Consider the following 12297-nt stretch of genomic DNA (forward strand, 5'->3'; position numbering starts at 1 on the left):
TCAAAAGTTTAAAGTGAATTATGCCATTTTGCCTGTTTTAAAGTCTTTCAATCAGGACTAATTAGAGTTGTAAGAGCGCCTTTAATGGATGAAATATAGAAACTGGTCCATTCTGCTTCAAATTATTTTATGTAGGCAGTACTGGGAATGATCAGTCCCCATATAATATAAAGTTGTTTTGTTGGTTATTTCATTTAATTTTTAAACATGGTTGTGTGAAGATTCTATAATATCGTGAGCTTGGCAGTGTATGAAGAAGCATTTTCCTTCACCCAGAATTTGTTTGTTGCTGGACCATTACGTCATAACAAATATCTTCCCTACATTTTTTACATTTCAAATATGTGAGAACTATGAGAAACAAAAAAAAAAAACACATTTGAGTTTCCTGCTGTAATAATCTCCTCACAATAGACTCTCCATCCTTCATGAAACCAGAATCACATTTTCTAAGCAATTAGTTTTAAGAAAAGCAACCATTACAAGCAAAACAAGCATATGGCGGCACGGTGGTAATTGCAGTAGAGCTATTGCCTTACAGCGCCAGAGATTGCGGGGGCAATCCTCGGTGCTTGTCTGTACCGCGTTTGTACATTCACCCCGTGACCTGCATGAGATTTCTCCAGCATCTCTGGTTTAAGCCAGAATCCAAAGATGTTCAGGTTTGTAGGTTAATTGGCTTGGTTTAATTGTAAATTGTCCCTAGTGTGTGTAGGATAGTGTTAATGTGCAGGGATCACTGGTCGGTGCGGACCTGGTGGGTCAAAGGGCTTGTTACCGCGCTGTATCTCTAAACTAAACAAAAAAAAACACATTTGCATATCCTACTCTCTATCCCTCCTGAAACTAGAATCACACTTGCTAAACATTTAGTTTCATGGGAAACAACCATTTACAAGCAAATCTTTCCATTGAAATGTCCACAAAATTGTATTTACTTGTAATTGGAGTTTATCAAGGCAAAGGGATGCAAACGTTCTGACAAAAGAGAAACAAACAGTTGCCTCAAAATTCCATTGCACCCGGAAGGGTGCGTTGGAGTGATGGCAATGCTGTGGAATGATAACTGGCCTGGACATTGTCCCGCTGCATCACATTTTACTTCAGAGCAAGGCCCGAGGTCTTGTTAGTCACTAACATTGCATGTTTGAAAATGTATCAACCACTTTTTCTCTCCCGAGGGTATTCTAGCCAGAGTTGAGGACATGGCAGTGGGAGGAGTTTCATACTTACTCATCAATGGCATGGGCCAGACTTTCAGATTTTATAAATGGCTCAATGGTGTGGGTGTGGAAGGAGGGGATGAGAGGGGGTCTTACTGGAACATATAAAATTCTTAAGTGATTAGACAGGCTAGATGCAGGAAAAATTGTCCCCATGTTGGGGGAGTCCAGAACCAGGGGTCACAGTTTCAGAATACGGGGTAGGCCATTTACGACTGAGATGAGGAGAAACCTTTTCACCCAGAGAGTTGTGAATCCGTGGAATTCTCTGCCACATAAGGCAGTGGAGGCCAATTCACTGGATGTTTTCAAGAGTTAGATATAGCTCTTAGGGCTAATGAAATCAAGGGATATGGGGAGAAATCAGGAACGTGGTACTGGCTAAAAGGGCTGATTGGCGTACTCCTGCACCTATTTTCTATGATTCTAGGGAGAGGCAGCCATACTGGTTCAACAGTGAAATGAAATAAAATGCATTTTCTCCAGATTCTGATGAGAATGTCTGAAATATTAAACAAGACTATCTTTACAAATGCTGATTTACTATGTAAGATAGTCCATTCTGCTAACAGTTCTATTCTAGTGGTTTTGTCACACCATATTTAACCTGCAGTCACCCAATAATAAAACCTTTTCCCCCATCTCCAACTATAGCTAATAAATCTGTATCTCTAAACTAAATTAAATGAAAATCTTCCAAACAGTGCCATTTTTCTTTCTAAACACCTCTCAGATCATTTACTCCTCGTTAGCTGCAGCAATGGGAGAGATTAATCAGTAATTTGCAGATTTTTCTTGGACAATTCTGGTGATTTGCAGTCCTATTATTGTTTATCAACCACATTTACAAGATTTATTTCAAGTTTAACATGTTACAGAAAGAATATTAAAGAACACAAAAAAATTCCAATAAGGATAAGATTCAATAAATTCTGTATCAATGCTGGAACTAGTACCATTTAATAAGACCAATCGCATGTAAGTACAACAATTATGAATATCTACCACTGGTTTGTAGCATCTTAAAATAAATCTACAACCTGCATGTTTCTTAAATTAAGCCAGGTTTGCCCGTGGTAACGATACAACACGTTGACATGAAGTGAATCAAACACAACCATTAAGAAAGCACAGTATCGGATAAATTCTGTGCAGAGAAAAAAAATATTTCCGAACTTAGTTTAGTTCTGTTTAATTTAGTTTCGAGAGACAGTGTTGAAACAGGCCCTTTGGCCCACCGAGTCTGCGCCAACCAATGATAACCCCGTACCCTAGTTCCATTCAACACACTAGGGACAATTTACAGAAGCCAATTAACCTACCAACCTGCACGTCTTTGGGTTGTGGGAGGATACCTGAGCATCCGGGGGAAACCTACGCAGTCACAGGGAAAACATGCAAACTCCATACAGACAGCACCCAAGGTCAGGATTAAACTCGGGTCTCTGGCGCTGTGAGACAGCAGCTCTCTACTCCTGCGCCACTGGGCCACTCTACAACAACAACTCCAACGACAATTTTCTAATCTCCACAGCACATATCCTTTTGTTCGGACTAACGGTGCCAATTAAGCCCAGGTAATAAGTGATCCTGCAAAGGGGCACAAGTTACCACAACAGGGCTCTTTGAGATTTTCTTTACCAAGGATTTTAAATCATATTTTCGTCGTCCACAAATGTATTAGTCAATCTCTCAAATGGTTTTCCAAAAATATGGCTAACTCTGGCAAAGAAACCCATCCGCATCAATGGCAAACGGCCTCTCCACTTTATTAATAAAACTGATCACCCAGAAAAGATGACACTAACAACTGTTTAATACTAAACTAAGAGCTCATGAATGATTTTTTTATTTGAAAGGAAATGGACTCGCATAATTAACAAGATCTGTCGTCTTCTTAACTGTCTGAAAGAGAAATACTTCTACAGTACTCAATTTGGACTGTTCCCAAAATCCAATAAGATTACAAAATAAATCAGAGCCAAATAATCACTCTATTCCCAAAATAGACTTTAACAAGATTTCTGAATTCCTGAAATTTGTTAATCATTTGTTAAAGCTGTACTAATCTAACATGACATGATTTCCCCCCATGATCGTACAGTAATTTAGCTATAATGGTTTTGACTATATATATGTGTGAGTGTGTGTGTGTGTGTTTGTGTGTTTGTATTGTCAAAACCATTAAAGCTAAATTACTTTTATATATATATATAAAGTAATTTAGCTTTATATATAATTTTATTTTTTTTAATTTATATGCACGCACGCACACAAACGGATATATATAAATGAAAATTATTCTAGAAGTTACTGATGCAATCATTGTTACTTTATTAAACCTTTGCTAGGCAAAATGACCACGACCAGAGATTTTGTGTAATATACTTTTCATATTTGCAGGTGCATTGATGAATACCAAATAAAATTTTGATAGAAGGAGAGCAAAATATATCAGCCACCAATTGTCTATGTTGTAGTGGTATTTATTTTGTTTGAGTTTGCTAAATATTTATACTCTGCCAAAAGCATCGTCAGACCTGCTCAGTTGGAGATGGATGAGAAGTACGGGTGGATCTTTGTGAAGAATGAGCAAACAACATTTACATTGTTGGGAAACAAATGCATTCATTGAAGTAATACACTATTGTGAGCAATTTTTCTGAGGAAGGATGTACTGGCTCTGGAGAGGGTCTAGAGGAAGTTGACAAGAATGAGTGGGTTAACATATGATGAGGGTTTGATGGCACTGGGCCTATACTCACTGCTTATTTTCTCATGTCATGTTATTTGCTCACTCAACACATGCTTATTTTCTGTCATAAGTAAATTCCATCCATCTGTACTTATTCACTACGTACGGAAATAAGTAGATAATTTTGGTAAAATATGCTTCATAAATTATCTATTGAGAGAATTCAGGCTGGAACTACAAAGTCTTTCAGTAAACTAATTTTCACGATTAAAATTAATGAATAAAATGGCTAATGTAAATAATGAATTAGTCTCAGCAATAATATCTCTAATGGAAACTTCAAACAAAAATCAACAGAATCAAATGCTACATTTCCAAACAGAAAAACAAAACCGGCTGCAAACAAGTCTGGGTTCTTGTTCATAATTTAGGTATCCTGCAATATCCATCAAAAACAGCCCACAAACAGTCAAAATGGGCCCCCACTGCTCCCCCACCCTCACTCTCAGCATTGGTTCTCCACAGGGCTGTGTGCCGAGTCTACTCCTCTAGGCTCCGTACACTTACAAGATTGCACTCCCATCCACTCCACAAACTCCATTATTAAATTCGCGGAGGACACCACGGTGGTCGGACTCATATCAGGAGGAGACGAGGCAGCGTACAGAGATGAGCTCCTGAAGCTGTCAGAGTGGTGGTTCTGCGAACTACCTGGCACTCAATATCAGCAAAACAAAGGAAATGGTCATCGACTACAGAAGGCACAGAGTGGACCCTGCCCCACTCTGCATCAACGGGGACTGTGTCGAGAGGGTTTCCACCTTCAGATTCCTGGGAACGCACATCGCGGAGGACCTCTCTTGGTCTGCCAACACTTCAGTGGTGGTAAAAAAGACCCAGCAGCGATTGCACTTCCTGAGAGTGCTAAGGAAGAACAGTCTAGAGGAGAAGTTGCTAGTGACCTTCTACCGCTCCACCATTGAGAGTGTGCTGGCATATTATATCACGGTGTGGTATGTTGGCTGCTCAGCAGCAGACAGGAAAGCACTGCAGAGAGTAATCAAAACTGCCCAGAAAATCGTCAGCTGCCCTCTGCCTTCCCTGGTTGACATCTCCAGCTCTAGGTGCCTCTGTAGAGCCAGGAAAATAATCAAAGACCCCTCTCATCCTGGACAGTTCCTGTTCAACCTCCTGCCCTCTGGTTGGCGATACAGGTGCGTCAAAAGCCAGACAATCAGACTCAAGAACAGTTTCTTTCCCTGGGCCATTAGAACTCTAAATTCCTCAACTATCCACACAACATGAGAATGCTGTCATCAATTCCACTATAAAACTCAGTTAATATTTCCTCTTTTTTAAAATCCTTTAAAGTATTTACTAAATTTACAGTGTAATATTCTCCTAGTGCAGAATAAGGTATTGAATGCATTGGATGTGACTTGTCTTGTTTGGACTCGTTTTGGTTGCACTGATCAGGAGTAGCTCTCCTAATTATGTTGTATTACTAAGTACAATGACAATAAAGGCTTATTATTAGATCCTTGCCTCATTGGAAGCAATATTTAAAATTGGCCTTGCGGTAGAGTTGCTGTCTTACAGCACCAAAGATCCGGGTTCAATCCTGACTGCGGGTGCTGTCTGCACGAATTTCGTACGTTCTCCCCGTGGCCATGTGAATTTTCTCCGGGTGCTCTGCATTCCTCCCACAATCCAAAGACGTACATGTGTGTAGGTTAATTAGCTTCAGTAAAAATTGTAAATTGTCCCTAGTGTGTACGATAGAGCTGGTGTACGGGGATTTTTGGTCGGCGCGGAATAGTGAGCCAAAGGGCATGTTACCGCGCTGTATCTCTAAACTAAAACTAAACTAAACTATAAACCTCACCTTTTAAATGTAATTTATGTTATGTTTAAGTTGAGTTTATTGTCATAGTATGTGTGATGTAGGCAGAATGAAAATCTTCTTGTAGCAGCGTTGCAGGCTCAGACAATCACACGAGAACAAATTTGACATAAATTATACACATAAATTCTAAACAAATAAACAACCGAGCAAAAAAACAAGATTAATTAAAAAACATAATTAGGGGGCGGGAAAAAACAAGTCCCTAGTCATGCAAGCAGTGGAATTAGAGTTCTGTAGGTTGTTGAGGTAGGATTATTGTTGTTCAAGAAGGAACTGCAGATGCTGGAAAATTGAAGGTAGACAAAAATACTGGAGAAACTCAGCGGGTGCAGTACCCGTTGAGTTTCTCCAGCATTTTTGTCTATCTTAGTGTTGTTCAGGTTGTTGTGGTGGGATTAGGTTTGTGCAGGTTGGTCCAAGAATCTAACAATTGTAGTAAAGTAGCTGCTCTTGAACCTGATGGTAGGCGATTTCAGGCTTCGGTAACTGCTCTTCAATGATAGCAGTGAGAAGAAGACATGGCCCTGATAGTGGGGATCCTTGATAATAGATGGCACCTTCTTCAGGCAGTGTCTCATGTAGTTGCTTCTGATGGAGGGGAGGGCTATGCCTGTGATGGACCAGGCTGAGTCCACCACTCTCCAAAGTCTGTTGCATCCCTGTGCTTTGAATTGAATACTTTATTGTCAAATGTGACAAGTCATGGTGAAATTCTTTGCTTGCAAACCGAAGGTATACAAATAGTCACCCATAAAGGACGCTTACAAGTAATAAAGTACCTCCACGCCAGGTCCCCCTTTGCTCTCCCCCCTCCCCCTCCTCACGACAGTCCTCCCCACACCACGTCCTCCATTGTTCATTGTTCTTCCCCCTCCCTCACGGCGGTCCCAGTCCCCCATTGTCCTTCCCCCTCCTGCACGGCAGTTCCCCCCACACCGAGTCCTCCTTTTGTTCCTTCCCCCGGCAGCGGCGTCCTCACTTCCACATGCCCGACCTTGTCCGTCCGCCGGCGCCATCAACGGCCGACGCAACGGCCTCTCCGGCGCCTCTGTGGTGCCTACCCAGGCCCCAGCCACGGGCTCCGCAGACCCAGGAGCTGTAGTCCACGGGCGTTGTCGACTCACGAGGCTCCACCACTGGCCCGTGAGGTTCCGGCCTCGACTTCTCAGCAGCACTTCCGGAAAGCGTCTGTAGAATAGCCGTGCCAGATAATGATGCAACCAGGGTACTCTCTACAGTAAATATGTTCAAGTTTATTAGACCACCACTGCGGCCCAGTAGCGCAGAGGAAAGGGATGTTTCGTTTTTTTTCGGGTGCTCTGGTTTCCTCCCACACTCCAAAGACGTGATAGTTTGTCGGTCAATTGGCTTCTGTAAATTGTCCTTAGTGCGTAGGACAATGCTAGTGTACGGAGTGATTGTTGGTCGGCATCGACTCGGTGGGCCGGAGCCCGTTTCCACGCTGTGTCTCTGAAATCTAAAATCTAAATCTATATGCTGCGCCCAGGACAGGTGTTAACACCCAAGAATTTCCAGCTGCTGCCTTGCTCCGCTACTGACCCACCGATGAAAACCGGCATATGGTCTCCTTTCAGAACAACATTTATTTACTGGGCCTTGTTAACGCTGAGCGAGAGGTTGTTGTTGTGGCAAGGTGTTCTATCTCTCCCCTGTATCCCACTCATTACATCCGGTGATTCAGCCAAGCACAGTGGTGTCGTCAGTGAATTTGTAGGTCGTGTTGCGGCTGTGCTTTGCCACATGGACGTGGGTGTACAGAGAATATAGTACAAAGCCAAGCACACAACCTTGAGGTGCACCTGAGATGATGGTCAGTGAGGAGGAGACGTTATCAATCCACACTGATTAAGATCTGCAGATGAGGAAGTCAAGCATCAGTTGCAAAGGGACAGTTGTTGGAGCATGGTGATGAGTTTGGTGGGGATGATAGTGCTGAACGCCGAGCTGTGGTCAATGAACAGCAGCCTGATGAATATGCTCGTTATCCAGATGGTTCAGACCAGAGTGGAAAGCCAGCGAGGTAGCATCTGCTCTTGACCCATTGTCCCTATTCCCCCTTCACCAGCTGAGCTGCATCATTTCCAGATGGTTTTCTGCATCTTCTGTTTTTCTGCCATTTCCTATTACCCAAAATAATTTGTCTTGTCAGGTACACACATTTGCCAATCTGTTTCTTTTTATGCATCTGTGGAAGTTCTAACCATCGGCTGTTATTTTTACCGCTGAATTATTATATAACTTCCTTTTCCTATGATTTTCTTATTCCTTCCTTTGATGAAATCTGGGCTTAGGGTCGTGTCAAAAGGCTTAGGGTCGTGTCAAAAAAAGTATGATTGAAGATTGGGAAGGTTCAGATTCCTTCCTTTGATGAAATCTGAACCTTCCCAATCTTCAATCATACTTTTTTTGACACGACCCTAAGCCTTTTTCTTTGATCTAATACTACTTTCCTCTGAAGAAGTGTCCTGACCTGAAATGGGCGGAAGGGCGTGTTTCCACCCTGTATCTCTCTAAACTCTCAGTAAAAAAAAAATAATAATTTTATGACTGACCAGGCCAGTAAATTTCACTACACCAATTGGTGTATGTGAAAATAAATGAACTTATGAACAAGGGCAGGGAGGTTATGTTAAAAGTGTGAAAGATTAAATACTGAACAAGCGCTGCTTACTGTTCTGGCCACTATACCACAGGAAAGACTGCACTGGGTGCAAAGGAGATTTGCAATCTGTCGTCATGACTGTAAAATTATAACGGAGGAAGGACTAGATAAGCTGGGTTTGTTTTCTTTAGAACAGAATACACTGCAGAGAGACTTAACCAAGAGATCAAGGTAGAGTAAATAGGAAATAGCTATCTCTCTCTCAGCTGAAAGGTAAAAAAACAAAGGAACACAGATGTAAAAGAATTGAATGCGGGATTAGCGGGGAAATGAGGAAAGCTTTATCTAACTATGTGGTTGTGGCGGTTTGAAATTCACGGTGGAGTTAGAAATCCCTCATCACAGTCAACAGTTCTGACCTGCAAGTCTATGGACCTAGCGCTAGAAGGCGTGATTAACTTTTCCCAACTGGCTTAGGCAGCTTTCTTTTATGTTGGTAAATTTTCAATGATTTCATGATTCAATAAGTGCTAAAGAAGTGATTTGAGAATACAGAAAGTAGGGAGAGAAGTAACACCCTGGATTTTACAGCTGTATTGACGATAATTCTACCCTTTCTGCTATTACACTATAAACCAACCTCCCTTCCATTGACTCCATCTACACTTCACATAGCCTTCTCAAGGCCACCAACATAATCAAGGACAAGTCTCAACCCGAACACACCCTCTCCCATCAGGCAAGAGGTACAAAAGGGTGAAAACGCATAGATTCAGGGACAGTTTCTTCCCAGCTGATATCAAGCAACTGAACCACCCTATCACCTACTAGAGAGCTGTCCTGACCCACCATCTATTTCATTGGAGACCCTCAGACTACATTTAATCAGACTTTACTGTGCACTAAACGTTATTCCCTTTATCCTGTATCTGTACATTGCTGTCGGCTTGATTGTAATCATGTATAGTCTTTCCGAAGACTGGATAGCATGCAACAAAAAAGGTTCACACTGTACCTCGGTACATGTGACAATAAACTAAACTAAAGGAGCATAGGGAACAGTTTGGTGAGCTTAAAGGGAGTGCAAGGAAAAGGTTCCCAGAGATTTTAAAAGGAACACGTAAAAGCATCAAACAGCGAGACAGATGTTGAACCCTCCTTCTATGCAATAAGAATTCTATACTTCACATCCTTTGCAAGATATGATATCATAACATTTACCTACCCAACTGCATGTTAGGCAAATATGATTGTTTGATCAGTCTAAATTTTCTATCTTTTGAATGAACTTCAAAGTAAAGATTAAATACATCTTCCGCGATCCGAACTGATGTGATCCAAATAAAGTACAGTGAACAGATAATCCATATTGTATTCAATTGATTGCTTGTTAAATGACAGTTAGTGGATAAAAAAAAAACATTTGTATGTTATGTGCAAAGATCTCAATTTACTTAAGCAGCAAGTAGCCTCATTTTATGCATCTCACATTAACTTTCCCATATAGAAGACCAAAACAGCTACAATTTTCTAACAAAATGTAATGACTTGCTCGATTTTGAACAAACAGATATGTCTCATTTACACAACTCCAGGGAGATAAAGCAAGGAAAAAATAGCTCTAACTAGAATATAAAAGTAAGAATGTAACGCTGAGGCTTTATATGACATTGGTCAGGCCACATTTGGAATACTGTGAGCAGCTTTGGGTCCCATATCTAGGGGAGGATGTGATGACATTGGACAGACTTCCAGAGGAAGTTTACGAGAATGATCCTGGGAATGACTGGGTATGAGGAGCATCTGATGGCTCTGGACCTGTACTTACTGCCGTTTAGAAGGATGAGGGGGCGAATCTCTTTAAAACCTACCGACAAACAAAAGGCCCAGATAGAGTGGACGTGGAGAGGATGTTTCCTGTTGCGGGAGAGCCTAGTACTGGAATAATTCTGCCTCAGAATAAAAGGATGTACTTTCGAATGGAAATGAGGAGGAATTTCTCAGAGGGTAGTAAATCTGTGGAATTCATTGCAACTGATGACACTGGAGGCCATGTCATTGGGTATTATTAAAGCGGCGATTGATAAGTTCTTGATTAGGAAGGGTTCCAAAGGTTACAGGGAGAAGGCAGAGAATGAGATTGAGAGGGAAAATTAGATCAGCCCTGGTCAAATGGTGGAGTGGACTTGATGGGTGCTCTTCTGTCTTATGGCCTAATGAATTTCAGTTGGGAAGTTTTGGGAAATATGCGAGAATGGTCCCTATCCTTGAAGATTAATTATTTATAATTCTCCAGTACACAAAGAAGGGATATGCATCTGTTCCATGATCTAAAAAAAAAGTTTTTTTACATGTTATACTGAGGAACATTACTTAATTTTCCCATTGTGCTCAGAGCCACAAATGCCTGGTTGAAAAGTGAGACATCTAGCGGCCAAAGCAATTCACCCAAAAAACAGTTGGTCAAGGTGCCAAACACAAACATAGGATCAGATTAATTGTTCAGTCATAAACAATCAAATGCACCAAACATCCCACCAGAACAAACAAGGACTCAAGAACATCATAAAGGAACAAATCAGCATGAAAATATGCTGCAAATCTCGTGATGTCTATTTACTCACCTATTTATTTATTTATTTTAAACAGGCTAAATGCATTTATTTATTCAAAGCACGAGCTATACATGAAGACACTTTAAAATCAATCAAGCTCCCAGGTAAAAATGTTGAATTTTTCAAATTAGGTAAACATCATTCATTGTTTATAACTACACTACACTTGTCAATGGGTTATTAATGGGTAATGTTTCCTTTCACATTTACAGTAAGCCTAAATGAAAATATATAAATGACGAATTATTCTTTTTGGGCAAATAAAAAGATGATATAATTCAATTTCCTTTGCAACAATAATTTGGTTTGACTGGGACCAAAGATAGAATTTTTTATTATTTTCCTTCAGTTCACAGTTGCAATATGAGCAAGAAAGTGGGAACGATATCAGTTCAAATAGACCAAAATCTCAACTCAGCTCATCATACATAGTGACTTGATTATGCTGTGAACATCTGGCAAGATGCACCTCTGCAAAGATCATTTGCATTGAACTATTCTGTAGCTTACCGCAGTGCCCATTGAAAGCTTGTGGCTTGACTACCTGGTTGCAGTGACTGCACACAACTAGGTAAAATTCATCATGAGCTGGACAGTGGCCAAACAAGTGCATATCTGTAACAGAAAGAATCTGTGTCATTGTGCTGCAGAGCTGTACATTCCAACAATACTGAGCATGCACAGTGGAAGACACATTCTGATCCAAAACGTTTTGCAGAACTTTCAGTGTCTATTATGTACAATGGTAACCAAATATATAGTGGAACCACATTCGACAGATTAAAAGTCAATAGAGAATGGTCAGAGGGTAATAGACACCAAAACATAGTAAACAATGACCTTGCATTTACCAGAGGTGAAACAGAGCCATTAACACAAGCAGTGTTGGCAATTTTGATATTGTTGGCATCCATAACACTCGTCTCTTATCTATCAGATTTTTCTTTCTATCATCGCAGATAACTTTTGGTTCATTACAATTATTAGAATCTGAATGTTTTTTTGTCTAGGACCATAAATCTTTCCATTTCAGATAATGTGACAGGAGGCAAATGGGAGTATCATGGATGGGGCATCTTGGATGGCAAGGACAAGTTGGGCCAAAGGGCCTGTTTCCATGCTGCATGACCATCCCTGCCGAAAAGGATATTACGACAAGGAAAGATAATTATATTTTTGGTATCTTCTATTATAATTTGTTCCTTTCCAAAAAAAAAGATAACTTAGAAGTTACT

At 40.7% G+C, this 12297-nt stretch overlaps 1 protein-coding gene across 5 annotated transcripts in view; it reads right to left on the reverse strand.

Moving 5' to 3' along the window:
- The window catches only part of atxn7l1 (ataxin 7 like 1), a 139021-nt gene extending 127348 nt beyond the window's left edge, over positions 1-11673 (reverse strand). For 4 of the 5 annotated variants that reach the window (XM_033037658.1, XM_033037653.1, XM_033037648.1 and 1 more), the window contains exon 1: positions 11573-11673. The gene's annotated coding sequence lies outside the window, so the exon portion shown is untranslated. The remainder of the gene's footprint in view (positions 1-11572) is intronic. The other variant, XM_033037655.1, reaches the window with a different exon arrangement.
- Between the last annotated feature and the right edge of the window lie 624 nt (positions 11674-12297).

Source organism: Amblyraja radiata, chromosome 19 (assembly GCF_010909765.2).
Source record: "Amblyraja radiata isolate CabotCenter1 chromosome 19, sAmbRad1.1.pri, whole genome shotgun sequence".
In the NCBI taxonomy this organism is placed as follows: domain Eukaryota; kingdom Metazoa; phylum Chordata; class Chondrichthyes; order Rajiformes; family Rajidae; genus Amblyraja; species Amblyraja radiata.